We start from the raw sequence: 15,313 nt of genomic DNA on the forward strand, positions 1-15,313 counted from the left end.
GAACTTAGTTAAAATCAGAAAAATAGTCCCCAGTAATTCCAGTTTGAATTAATAGGACAGATCCTACATCCCAGGGAGAGAAGGCATAATTTCTACAGAATTTCAATAGACAATGAGCTCCATGTTAAAACCTCAGAGCAACAGGAGCAATGTCACCATAGCAAGTTCAAATCTTGAAGCAAGTAAGCAAAGGGAAAAGAAATTCAACATTTTATTTTAATCAGCATACATATACTTTTAAGAGACCTAATAATATCAGCAACTCCAAGATGGAAAAACCTCATCATTACAGAAGGGGCATAAGATCAGTTTATAAGATTACCATGGACACTTACAACACATATGAATATTTTTAATTGTTGTGATACACAATCTCAAGAAATTCTTCTACCAATGAGCAGATTTTCATTTTATATAGTGACACTATAATAGACCAATGTACACTGAAGGAGATGAGACAGTTTCTCTTTACCATGTTCATTTCTGCTCTTTGAAAGCTGTAACAATATTTCTAGATGTCACCATCCTGCACAAATTGAAAATGCAAGACAGAGTCATAAGGAGCTTCCAGTGCTTAAAGCTGCTTGAGAAGGTCTGTACAGCTTCATTTGTTAAAGAACAGTAATTTGCTCTCAACTTATTTTGTTTGTAATTGATTATCCCCTCCTCTCCATACTTGAAAAGCTACATTTAGGGCTTTTTGTTTGTTTGTTTTGCCCTAGTTTCATTATTATAAATTATTGCATTTGAATCAGCTTTTGACCTAGATCCTAAAAAAATGGATATTTCTAAGCAAGAGCTCACATATTCTCAGTGACAGCCACAGTTCTGGGACACAAGCTCAGATTAATGCAGAGAGGAGAGAAAAGTATTGGGAAGTAGGTAATGTCATTTCTTCAAGCTAATCTGAAACCAAAAGGGACAATGAGCAAACAAAAACCACTAGACTTGTAATGAAAAAACAGGCAAAATCAGTAAATCAGCTGTACTAAATAGCTACAATCCAGAATGCTGCATTCAGAGCCAGAAGAAATCTCTTTGCTCAGCAGGAATGAGAAAAGGTCTACAGCAAGAGCCTCCTGTTAAAAAACCTAAACCACACATGACTAATTTTCAGAACTAAAAGGATAGCAGAAAGTCACTTATTTAATGGTTTGTTCAAGCACAAATTTCTTCAGCTAAAAAAAGGTCAGTTTCCACACAATCAGTCCCAAAACCCAGCAGATAAAACAGATGGGTCACTGGCCATTCACAGCCCATTTCCATGATATGCATTCTTGTGCTCTATAAATAACCAAGTAGGGACACCTGCTGCCTGGCAATGCACTAGAGGTGCCTCTGTGCTTTTCTACTTCCATCATGTTCTTTATGGATAAGGGATAAAAAGGGATAAACACAATTAAACAATAAAACTTTTTCCTTTCCAAGACAACACATATTCTGCCACTCCAGCCTCAATACAAGCAGTAAACATGTGCCACCAATTCACTTGGCTGAAAAATGTTCATCTCCCAAATTAAACATACTCAGGGAATTCATACTGGGGGGGGTGGGATTATTTTATTTTCATTTTATTTCTCCTTCTGGTAGTTGCACTGAAATCACTACTAAACTGCTACTTATCCTTCAAGTATTATATTCATTCTACTAAATGTTACTTGCTTTGTTGTTTAAAATTTTAACTCAGAAAATTTCATTCTGTAAAAAAAAAAATTTGGAGAGGGACTCTGGCCAATGAATTCATTCTTTCTGAAAACCCATAGGAGCCACTGTTTAGGGTAAAAAGACAGAATTTCTGGTGGACCTGCCAAAGGCAACTGTGGCCTTCTGTTGTGGACACGAACAAGCTGGTGAGGCAACCTGCTTTCCCAGGATTTCATTGTTTATTCCCTTCCAAACAGCTCACCCATGTCTTTGTGACATTTGTGAACAATAAGGATAAGAGCAGATGAAATCCACTGAGCACAGACAATTGGGGGAGAGGAAGAGATTTCTGCCACTGAACATTTCTGCCCAATAAAGTGTTTCAGCTGGGCATGTCCCACAGCTGCATTGCCCAAAAGCCAAGAGTGAATATTCTTTCACAATGCAAACAGTCAGCACTACCTGCCAAAAGCCATTTCTATCTTCTTTATTTCTTTTATTCCAACCACTCATACCTTTTTTCAGATCTGGATGAAATAACTCCTCCCTCTCAAGATTTACAACCTCAAAACCCATCCATCCTTCTCCAAGCATCTTTCCTCCCACTCAAATATCATCTTTTTGCTTTGTTTACTTTAGATGCTTTTCTTTCCAACTCCCTAACATGTTTTCATGTTGAGCTAATCAACTTCATTTTCCTTTTGGGTTGTTTTCTTCTCCCAGGCTTTCTCACTACCTACCCTTCTCAACTGATAACAGAAAGAACATACCAGAAATGTCTCAAAAGGCTGCTCTTCTGGAAAATAAATGCTTCCATAGGGAATATCAGCTCTAATTTAAAAAATAAATATAATCCACATTTCCAAATACCCAGTCAGAAACAGTCAATGGCCCAAAAAAGAAAACACTTTACTGACCTAAAATACAAAACCTCTGACTCAAAGTCTCAATTTACACAATGCTGCAGAGCCTGGCTCCCAGTTTCAGAGCTCTGGAAGAAAATGGTTTATCCTCATGCAGAACATGAAAAAAAGTATCAAAGTCTGGAACCAAATTATGCAAAATGAGAAAGCTTCCTGTCTTGCTATACTAACAGTTAGCTATGATTTGAAAAGAGAAGAAAAAAGGAGAACCTAAGAATAATTAAAAAGGAGGACCTAGGAATAACCAAAATTCACATGCTTCACAGTCCATAGAAGCAGGAAGAATTTATTCTTCACTAATGACTCATGCAAGTCTTCCTATAATCCCACTCTTGCCTTCTTCTCCAGCATCCTGTGTGCTGCATCTATTTGTTACATACATTTTATGAATTTTCTTAAGTAGAAACTTATTTTCTAGCATATATTTATTAAGTTAATATACAAATAAATATCAATACAACAAACAAGCTGCAGATGACTGTTTCCATATTTGCTTCCCATTCTGCATCAGGAGTTGCCCTCAGACCAACCTGTCACACACAACCAAAGTCATTTGTCTTCATTTGGGCTGTCAGCCCAATTCCATGCAAAATTAAGTGCCAAGGCAACTAAACCCTTTAAGACTAACTAAGTTTAAAATCAGCCAGCATACATTCACTCACACCACCAACAGTGTCATTAGACCAACCTGGAGTCACAGACTAATGCCCTTCAACCTGCAAGGAATTCCGGCCAAGATCAATAGTAATATCCTATATAACAAAATACGTGCTTGATTTTTCTGCTTAATTGTTTGAGCAAAGAGTAAGTATTTCCCCGTCAACAGAGTCATCACAACGAAAAAAAAGTTACTATTCTATTACCAAAAAAAAAAAAATCTGGTGTCTCCACATTGACAAGTAATTATATTGAAAATTTAAATGCTCAGATTATCATTCATGCAGAGCATGAATGTCACAGTTAGCAGCCAGGTCAGGTAACTGTGATTGCTTTACACACTCCTGATCCAGTACTGATTCAGCAGCACTAGAAAACATCTATTTACCACTAAAGCAGTTGGGAGACAGGTATAATGAAACATTCTAATTAACACTTACTCATCACAACAACATAGATAAAGCATTGTCAAAGGTTTATTTTCCAGCTCTGAATGAGTTCATTTTTAATGATTTCTTTACCTTTTCTAAATTACTTTAAAAGAATTCCCAACCTAAATTTAATACCCTGTCCTTATGGTCCAAGCTGAAATAATGTTTTAGAATGAAAGATGGATGATGCCCTTCAGTGGATGGTGGTGCTGAGCATTGCCCAGGTGCATCATTCACACCACAGAGCATTCTGCAGCTGGATTTGCATTTCTTCTGTGCCACGCAAGGGACACACGCAGTAAAATACCACTGACTAATGGGCAGTTTCTGTATTCACAGGACAGGTAATAAAGCAAAAGGGAATTAATTTGCACTGCCTAAGGATTTTACTCCTTAGCTGACTTCTCCTCTCATTTGGATGCACTTACCTGTATGGAGAGGTACTGACAAAGCAAACTCTCTGGAAAAGGTTCATGAATATGACAGGTTCCACAGTCAAGCTCTGCAGTAACTGATAAAGCAAGAGACACCTGAGCACAAATCTTCACTTCATACCCATCCAGACCAAAAAATATTAGGAACACCACTTGGTAGTGTTTCTATTTTTGCTATGTACAGTCTGAGGCAGTATTCAAATCAGTATTTCAAATCAGAGCTTCTTCTCAAACAATATAGATTTCACCTAAGTAACAACTGAAATGTGACACCTTGAGCTTTCTATACACCCTTTCTAGGAAACAACTTGTATTTTCTCCAGACAAGATTTTATGTATTTTTCAGGCCATGCCTTAACTTGGGTCATTATTAGATTTGTTATTTTTCTTTTTTTGCCTAGGGTGGGGGTTGGGAGTTGTTTGGGTTTGGAATTTTGATATTCACCTATTTCAGTAAAGGGAGTGGTGAAGATTTCCACCACTGCTTATTAAAGAATTAACAAAGCTTGGAGTCACATCAGTTAAGAACACTGATATTCAAGAGAGCCTGAATGTAAACTCATTCAGTCTAAGAAATTGAGTAATAATTTACATTTTTGGTTAGGCCCTCAAATTTGAAGCCTATCTAAATTTAGTAACTTGCTTTTCTCTACTGTGTATCTACTGTGTATTACTGTATTCCACATGCTTCATTCTGTTACTAGTTGCAGCTTAGCTATTTCTCACATAGAAGTATATAATTATAAAGTGACCTTTTTCCAAATGTTGTACTAAGACCTTTAAGAAGCATGTCAGAAACTACTGTCTCATCTAAAGCATTTGAGCCTTGCATGAGATGCAAAAGCAATAGTTTTTTTGTATTTTAGAGTTAATCAGATGCTTTATATTGGTATGAAAAGGCACTTACTATCAGATACATTAAAATAAACATTTAATTTATTGCCCTTTCTTTGTCTTTAGTAAAGGGTCAACACCAACATCGTTCACAAACCTCTTCCTCCTTCTCTTGTCCCTGTGCCCACAAACCCACAGTTCCAAGGAGCTCTAGAGCCTTGTGCAAGTACCATAAAAGTAGCCCAGCTGTCTGTGGAAAAAGGTACACCACACACATTTTGGAGATTTCATTTCCTCTTCTTGGATAAACTAAGTTTTCTTGACGCTTGTTGGTTTTTTTAAAAAAATGGGGAAAGGCCCTAAAAACCCCCCAGATATTCTAGTGAGCTTCCAACACTGACACTACATAGTGTAGCAAGAGTTAGGAAGCTTCAGTGACAACCCATGCTACATCAGCTTCAGGAATCTGGTGTAAAAAATCCTCAATAAAAACATGACAAGTTGTGCAACTGTAAAGCCTCAATGCTTATTTAGTCTCGAGAGAATTTCTGGCACAATGGTTAACTCCACAATCACTGTCAATAAATTTACTTCTTCGTAGCAAAATCAAAACTCAGGCAAAGAATAGAGCAGTACAAAAAAAATGGCCAAAACCAGAACTCTCAATGTTTTGAGTAATTTCCAAGCATAAAGAAACCCACTGAAAATTAATGTCTGAATGCTTTGAACTACTCTGCTCAGAAAAGAAAATGGATGGCAGAAAATCACTGAGGAAATCTCATTGGTAAATCAAAGTATCTCCACTGCTCCCATGATCTGAAGTACTTTATCACAACTAAACCCACCTGACATACCTTCAAATAATCCAAGCAGCCCCTCTTTCCTTCTAGAACTACGGAAATATTAACTTGTTATTCCTAAAACATGGCAATCCTTTTTACACCACACAACTCCAGTCCAGTCTCCCATCAGTCACCTCATCCTTAGCTTCAATCTTTGGGCAGCAAGTTCTTCTGTAAACTAACTGCTTTATTTTAATTCTGAGACATTAGGATGAGTCAGGGAGGTTGGCAGGCAGTCAGTTTTTCACTGACCTGTAAGCACAACAGGAATTTTAATGCTCACTTCACTCATTTAGCTGACCCAATCCTCAACAGCACACTTACTAATTACAGTTTTAAATCCTGTAAAGGGGTTTATCCTTCATTATAATAGCCTATTACAAACACAGAGCTGTAGTGTTAAACATTTTTGGAAAACTGCCTCAGTACCAGTTTTTCAGACAGTATCTGCAGTTCTTCCATAAACATTAAAGCATTATTCTCTTCTCACAGCACATTAAGAGAGGATATAATTAACTTTGTATCAAAAGCATTGCCAAGGTCTTCAAGAGTAGTTAGCATTTTTTAATGAGAGATGAAAATTTAAATATTCAGGATTTTTCCTGAAATTGAGAGTTCTTCTTTTGCACCTTTAAAAAAGCTCTCAAGAAAGGAACACACAGAAGAATCTCAACCGTATTTGAAAAAGCTGCTAGCATGTCCAGATTAAATTCATAGAGAGATCAGAACAGAGATGTCAAGAAAACAAAAAGCATAAACAAGAAGATGCAAAAACTATTTATGGACTGTCTCTTCTCGGCAGAACTTAAGGGAAAAGGTGCTTTTACTGTCTTCCGTATCTCATACTACAGAATCTACTGGCACACTCCATGTTGAGTTTCAGGGGCTTGTGTTTGAGCTTGAGGTTCTGGGGTTGGGGTGAGGGTGGGGAAGGTCCATTATTGAGATATACAGGAAAACTGGAATCAGCCTCCCTTTAAATTGTGGTTGTTTGCCCCCAGAGCATCCAGGCAGTAAACTGGAGCTGTGAGGACAAAGCCCACAGCCCCACTGCCATGGCAGCTGCTCAGGCCAGAGGCTGAGCTGAACCCAAAACAATATTCAGCCAGAGTCTGTTGGCCTGCAGCAAAACCAGCATTATATTGACATTGCCAGTCAGAAATCACATCTTATAAACCCATCCTCTCAAACCTCAGGAGAGGTCTGAACTTGGTCTGTCTGGAGACCAAACAGGAGATGCTGTTGCTGGTTTTAGTAACAGCTTAGCTTTGTGCAATTGTACGGTCCAAGACCTATTGTTACAGTAACTGCAAGATATTCCTCTGATTAATGTAGCATAATAACAGTTTATTCTAGAATAAACTATTTACAACACTAGAATAACAATGAGGTATAGAGCAGCTCAGGCACAAGATGACAAAGGGCTTGAAAGTACAAGCACAGGAAATTAAAGGAGATCTCAACTACATTCAGATTAGGAATAGTTCATTACTGGTCCTTAAACATGTGCAAGTTTCAGGGCTGGGTAAAACCAAATATGACAAAAAGCTGAAGAATAAGCACCCAACATTCAGATGTATGCAGTATTTATTATTTTTTGGAAATTCAGCTGTAATGTGGAATTCCAGACACATGAAGGAGGACCTAAGGGGTAAGCACGCACTAAAAGCACGATTAACCCTAAAAGGGCCCTACAATAAGAAAAACCAGCATCATCAGCATCAATTTCCTTCTTGTGAAATGTTGCCAGGCTGTCACCTTCCTCCCTTTCCTTGTTGAGGAAAGCTGCAACTCCTGACCTTAGGACACAGAAGAGTGGCAAATGGATAAATAAAAAAGCAGGGGAAAGGAGGTAGATACAAAGGTGCATAGAATACTAAGTTTAACTCTATCATGACTGAGACCTTTTCTACAACACTACTCTGAAATACTTAGTCCTAGGCTAATAATAACTCTTTGATTAGACTATCAATACTTTAATTAGGCTAAAAAACTCCTAGCTTTGCCTTTGCATATGAAGAGTTTCTTCAGGCCACAAGCTGCACAAGATGCAGTGCAGGAACTCACGCACCTAGAGGGAGAGTGCACCAGAAGGAATTATTTCAAAAGGGGAAATCCTGAGTGCCAGCTTCTATTTCAAAGCCTCCTCAAAAATTTCTAGTTAGTCAAATAAAAGGCATCATTTCATAAGCAGTTGCATCACTGATAATAAACGTTTTAATTTCGAGGTTTTTCTGCATATGAATGAGGTATCTAAAAGTAGTTAAAATCACATATAAAGGATTGTATTTTTATTACTCAAGAACAAGTACGCAAACTGCTTATTAGCACCAAAATTAAACTGACTTAACATTTATCTCTAAATGAAAATCTGATAGCAGCTGTGCAGTAAAGACACTTATGAATAAACTGAAGCTGATTTACTTCCCTAGTCATGTACAGTATCCATTTTGGAGATACACTTAAGTATCTCTTGATTTTCTTATCCTGCTAAAATGTTCTCAGAAAACCAGTGCCTTGCTGGTCTTTGAAAAGTGGGAGTTGACTGGAAACACTGTCCTTGAAACAATACATGGGGTTTTGCAGAAACACCTGGCAACATTGTTCTGTTTTTACATAAGCTTTCCTGCTGCTCTGGAGAGAATAGTGATTAGCATACATATGAGTATGGGCTGACATCAGCATTTATGCTATCAAGTACAAAAATGAAATACAAGCATGATAGGCAACAATTTTATATTTACTTTAGAGCAGTCAAATATCAGTAACAAACACTACCTGATTATTCAAAATAGTGTTCAGGTTAGTGGATTTTTAGGGTTTTTTTGCAGAGTAGTAGAGCTAATGGGCTTCTGTTTTCACAGCCACATCCATTTTCTCTGCAAGGAAGTTTTGTTCAAGCAGCTAAGTTTCTGTTTATCCAGTTACTCAGCCACTTAAGCATCCCTTCAGATCAAATAGCACTGCACAATGAAAGTAAATTCAAAATGATTGCCAGAGGTCAAGATACTCTAAGATGTGCAAAGAGTATGGGCAATAGGACAGTACAACATACACAGAGCAGTGCTTTCATTAGCATACACAGACACTACATGGTTTTTCCATATATATTTCAATAATGAAACCATAAGTAAAAGTAAGGTAGCCCTATGTTTTCCCTTGTTCTATGGAGTCACAGTAAAACAAAGACATGATTAAACAAGGCAAGGAAAGAACACTGAAAATATCACTGAGGTATCTGTTTCACTATCATATACTTTCAATAATTCATGAACAAGTTAATTTAAGTATTTTAGAGATCTTATAACCAGCCAACTATTCACTAGCAAGTCACTACACCCCTGCAGTCACATCAGAAATAGCTTTAATTTACCAGCAAGTAAGTAATGAACTAACAGTTTAAGTCACAGTATCAATGTTATGACATTTCAGTTAAACTGGGACCTGATTTTTAGTCTTTTCCATGATGCATCTCATGGGGAGATAGTTGGTAATTGTACTCAGAGTGGCTATGCCTCCATTGCAAGTGACCAAAAGACCCAGTTTTGACAACATCTTCAATCCTTCACTCCACATGGATCTTCTTTAGGGTTTGTTTATTCTACAGTAGCTGCTGGCAACTAAATACCATGCATTAGTCAGGCTTCTGGGGTATTGTAGGATGGTTTTTTAAAGCCCTACTAAACCAGCACAAGACTGAATCCTTTATCATGTTAGTTAAATTTCTGACATTCTCTATCAGAGATCTGAAGTTCTATTTAACTCCTCAAACCACCCTCCCATGTCTCACAAGGAGATGAGTAAAGCATCTCGTTTCATGAGTAAGCACATAGCTAAAGCCAAGAAAGTTAAGTAATTGCTCATCTCTGCAGTGTGTTGATAACATAACTGAAGCATGCACTGCACCTCTGAAAATGGAGGCTGGGCAGGATCAGCTGCCAAGGTCAGGCTACAGATAAAGCCACCATTACCAAAAACCATAGTTACTGAGCTAGAAAGTAAAATTTAGAAGTGAAACCCTGAAGTAGCGGTACTTGCAATGTCAGAAGTAATAGAATTTAGCCAATATCTACATATAAACCAATGGCTCAAAGCATCTATTAGCTGCTGTATTTGCAATCCCAGCCCCTGTCTTAGTCTCCCAAACAGGGGACTTTGCAGAGCAGAGCCTGCACTCCCAGCAAAAGCCTGTCTCTGCTATTGCCTCAGCATTTATCCTCACCTTAATGCAGAGCAGTTAATAGGACAGTGTGATGGATCATTCCGACAGAAAAAGCTGAGCAGAGAAACCTGTTCTGGAGAATGGAACCTTTTTTTGTGCATTGTCTAATTAGAAGCAATAGGAAAGACACTGAACATGGTCTCATCAACTGAAGCAACATTCTATTAAGCATTTAGGTTAAAGCACATAGGCACGGTTCCTTTAGAAACTAGATCTAGTGTAAATGCAGGGAAGAAAGCTGGCTGCAGTATCATGGCTAGCTTTTCTAACAAAATAAACAGGATATGAATGTAATACATTTTGCACAGTAATGTTATTTTAAAAAGTAAAAGCCTTCCTTGCTGAAAAGTCATATACTAGTAATAGAATAGAGAAGTGAATCATTGGCAAGAAAAATTCTGTATAACTATTCTTGAACAAATTACATCACATCTAAAGTTATTCCAAAGTAGTGTAACTCATGCTTATAGAGTTAATAATGTTAATAATTTCTGTTACACATTTTCAGCTGAAATGTCTAAGGATGTTAAAAATACAGATTTAGGTATCAGGTCAGCTGTGAAACAGTTCAGCACTTGCAAAGTCTGATCTGAAACTAAGGGCCACAGTACCATTACTGCCTGCTGCTTGCCAAACATCTGCTATTGGATTCATCTAGCCATTACAGTACCATATCTGGTCACATACATTGTCCTTTAAAAACTGTCAATTTCAGCACAGCTGTAGACCTAGAAGGGGTGATTATTTTAAACTAACGCCAGTATTTGAGAAATCCTAGGTATTTACATTATTTTCATTCTTATTTTACTATGCAAGGAATTATTGGAAAGATAAACAGCCTTTTAAACAGTTCACTTCTAGAAATTGATAGATTTGCCTCTGCCAACTTAAGTTGAAAATAAAATAAACACTTTTAAAGAATAAATAAAGGAGAAGTTGGTGATTTTCCCTGAACCTATCTTATGCCAGTCACCAAAGCAATTGTCAGGCACAGCAGGGGCTGGTGGGCAGGGCTCTCACCAGCCAAAGGCAGCAGCCAGGCACGGCAGCAGGGCAGGCTCAGCCAAGAGCCCAGACCATCAGGCAGATCCAGGATGGCAACAGGTCCAAGGTCAAAGCAAGAAATTGCTCTGCATGTGAGGGTCAGGCCAGCAGCAGGACATCGGCTCAGGGTCCTGCTCTGCAGCAGCCACAGCAGGCAGGGCCACACTGGAGCTCTCCCACCAGCCCAAGCAGGAAATGGGCTGGAGGCTGAGTTTAAATAGAGCCTGGGCCCATGGGCAGGGGCCAAAGCTTCAGCAGAAGCTGCTCAGGGCCATCAGGGCTTCAGAGCATTGACAACAACAGTCAAAGCAGCAATTCTAGGACCTGCAGTTTCCTCTTTTCTGGTTTACCTATTTCTCTTTAAAGACTGCCTGCTTTCTAAATTAAGGCAAAGACAAGAATCTCATTTTGCCTTTGATATGGCAGCTACGGCATATTCTGGTGTGTCAGCTTGTTCTGACTCATCTCCATTTAAGTTTGTCCTGGATACTGTTTGCTTGCTCCACTTTGCACTGCATTTGCCTAGAATTTACTCTCTCTTCATCTATGAAAATCTATTCACCTTTCCTGGTCTTCCAGTTTCCCCCTCCACATATTTTTGTCCACTGCTGTTGTTGCCTACAGCTACACTTGATCACTTTCTGCCCTAAGTGTTTCCTATCATGATCTATATTTCTTTCCTAATCCCAGTATCTTATATATGCTAAATTGGAATAGGAACTTCTTAATACTGAGATGAAATACACTTTGGGTTTGTCTCTTAAAAATAGCCTTCTTCAGGGGCACTTTTAATAATACCCCAGGAGCAACCTGCTGATTCTTAGTGCTGAATACCAATTCAGATGCTAAATGATGCAGTAGGTGGATTTTCCCCAGTATTTAAAATAACCAATTGTTAACACAAGTTAGTTTCTTCCCACTTCCAAGTCTGAGATACATTATTGTATATCTGAAGAAATTAAAGACGTCGCTAAATAATAATGAAGTCAATTCACATTACACTTTCTCTTAAGCTGACTGTTCAAGTGGCTTTGAAAGCCCCAATGTTATCTCAGCATTCAACAGACATCTTTGGTGACTATCTCATCTAATAGCATGGCTTTGAATGGGCTGAAATACCTTGAGGCAGACTCCAGAGCTTTGCTATGGACAGCAAGTGTTTTTCTGAGAATAGGAATCTTCTTTTCAAACATGAACAATCACAGGAAGTAGCCTTTTTATCTTTTCTGAATGAACAAATTTAAATCACTAAATGCAGAAAGCATTCACATTAAAACAAATTTTTAAGTGCAGTGGTAATTTATCTAAGGCAATTGAAAAGGTTTTTCTCCCTGAGCTGTTCTACAGCTCAGAGATTAGAACTCAAGACCTCTATTCCCATTGTGCTTCCATCCTTCTTTTGCAAATGTAAGTGAAAGAACATACAGTGCAACCTAATAGCCACAGCATACAGTGGTCTCAACTCAGAACAACAGCTTGAAAGTGAAGATAAAGATACTTATGATCCCACCCATATATGCATTTTCTGGATTGTTCCAACAGTATTTCCCAAGAAAGCTTTTTATGAGACACCACATGGAAGTGGCCCTATTTATCCCCCTGTCCACAGCAGCAATGTCTGCCTTGGTGACCACATGGCTGGGAGCCCCTCAGAGGAAGGACTCGGAGCCTTGGCCTCGTGCAGCCCAGCAGGACACAGCATCTCCAATGCCAGCAGCTCTGCTGTGAGGGCTCTCTCTGTGTGAACAGGCCAACCATGCAAATCCAATTCAAGGACATCTTTCTAATGGAAATTCCCTGGTATTTTTCTAGCAGATCAAAGTTTTTTGATGTAGGTGTTAGTGGGAGATGAGAAATTTCATCAAACAGTCACGGTACTTTCTTAGTCTTTAAAAAGAGGCGTAAGTCCCTCTCTATCAGCATTTTGATTACCACTTTATACAAAGCCATAATACTTCTTTTTACTTGAATACATCTCAACTTTTAAAGGCTTTTTTAAAAGGAACATTTAAAATACTTGTGCTTGGTTAGTGTCCTTAGAAGGGAGTAGGAAATATCTATAAATCAAAAATCAATCAAAAACCAATTAAAATTATTGTTCCATGGTACAAAAAAAATATGAAAATCAGCATAAGACCTGGAGGTCATGCTCATAACTGCCCTGCTTCCCCAGAGCCAAAAATCACATCTCTCCTGCAACAGTACAACAGTATATTTATTAACATTTACCTGAAGGCAGGTCACACACACACAGTGTGATTCCACTTTGCTAACAAAGCCTACACAAGGTAAGATAGACTGGCACCTCCACATCCCACAGCTTCTGACATGAATGTCTAGTCAAGAGGAAAAGATGCAGAATCTAAGCTATGAACAACAGAACACCTTGAACACAACAAACAATTACAATGCTAAACCTGTTTCAACATACATGATGCAGTGCCAAGTTTTCCATTCCAGAATCATGTATTGCCTTTTCTCCATCATGCAAAGCTCAGCCTTGAGATGCCAGAATTTTGTTACCTATTGAATTGCACAGCTTCAAAGCAAATAAGTCAAACAGGAAAAAGCAGGCAGCTAAATCACATTTCTCCTTCAAAAGCCACAATGACTTTTCTGGAGCATCAAGCAGTCCCATCCAATAATGCTGTGTTACACTACTGCCTTGAGATTTGCTTTCACAGTAACACATAGATTTTGCTTACATTTCTTAAAAGATCTTTTCACTTGCAAGACAAATGTCACTGATCTGACCAGCCATAGTGAAGCCCAGGTACATTTTTAATGCACTCTACAACTATTTTACTCTCACTCGGAGCTGCAATCCTGTTAACACCTTTTCTTCTCTGGTTTTATGCTGTCTCTGGAATGAGACTGAATGTATGGTAAATCCTGCTAACACAGAGCAGGGTCTTAAGGGAGTTTTCTGCCTTGTTAGCAAATTCATCAGCACAACACACCATCCAACTGACTTCAGAACTGATGACAAAATCCGGAAGAGAACATAACCAAGTTTTTATCTATTTGGGGGGCAGGGGAAGAGAATTACCAATTCTTTCTTTCCCTCCTTCCAGCAGCAGCAAGCTAGCAGATCAGCTTAGCCATTCATGGGTTCCCAAAACAACCATGATAACTTATGTCAGCACTACCACAGCCTAAATCATCAGCCTGTCCATCACATGTGTGCTGGCTCTACACCAACCCAAGCAAACTGCCTTGGAGAACACAAAAAGCACAGAGCACATCCTGTTAGTCAGCTCCCTGGATGAGCTCTGCACGGATTGTGTGAGTGCCCTGGAAATAGACCATGAGTCTGCATCACATGGAGGGAAGGGAAAAGCTGGAACCACAGCAGTGTTGACTTGAGTTGATTTATGCTGTTGTGTAACAGCACATAAAAGTACTTATTTAGCGGCTTAAAGTGATTAGAAAAGAAAGAACTGAATGAATGGTATTCTGTCAGGCTGGATGCAGACACAAAAATCGCACAGAAAATTTCAATATAAAGGTAGGCTGCCCTCAGGCTTGATGTTTAATGTTACCTAACTTATGGTATTAAGGACAAGTCACAGTGTGCTTTCTATATGAGACAAAAACCTTTCAGTTCAGGCCTTGTTTTCCAAAAAAGTGTCGTTTTGCTGTTGTTTTCCTAGCCAGAAGCTCCTGTCAGATATTTTTACCAAAGGAAGCAAGTTAATGACTGAAAGATTAGATGACTCAGAGGAAACAGGTACAACAATAAATTAAATATGTGAAAACATGAGAAAATGATGAGAGGGTCAGAAGTTCTTCAGCCTTAAGTACTTCTAAGTGTTAGGCTTCCCCATGGAAGACAGCCATAAAAACCTAAAATAGAGGCCACAAGACTCAAATTCTCATTTGCACTGATCACGTGAGCAAAAACAACTCAAAGACTTGCCTTGTCCCCAGCCTGCCAGCATCCTCATGAACCCACATGTTTAAGCAAGACACTGTGCCAGTGCCATGTCATTATTAAAGCTGCCACATCCCAGCAGTTGTCACCCCCAGTGCATAGACTACTAACCCTCCAATTGAAGATGGCCAAAAGAAACGCCAGACTTCATAATTTAGAAGACTTTTACTCATTATACTCTAAAGTACATGGAAAAGGTATAGCTATTTTGAAATCCATGCACATGAGTAACATGTCTTTATCACTTACGGGTCCTTATAAAACAAAGGCAAACATACTCTCATCTGCTTCTATCACCATACTAACAGATGTTGAAGGAAGACAAAACAAAAGAGCAAAACATATGGA

This window comes from Melozone crissalis, unplaced genomic scaffold, assembly GCF_028551555.1.
Source record: "Melozone crissalis strain CALT ecotype California unplaced genomic scaffold, PUWL_Pcris_2 ptg000012l_1, whole genome shotgun sequence".
NCBI classification, from domain to species: domain Eukaryota; kingdom Metazoa; phylum Chordata; class Aves; order Passeriformes; family Passerellidae; genus Melozone; species Melozone crissalis.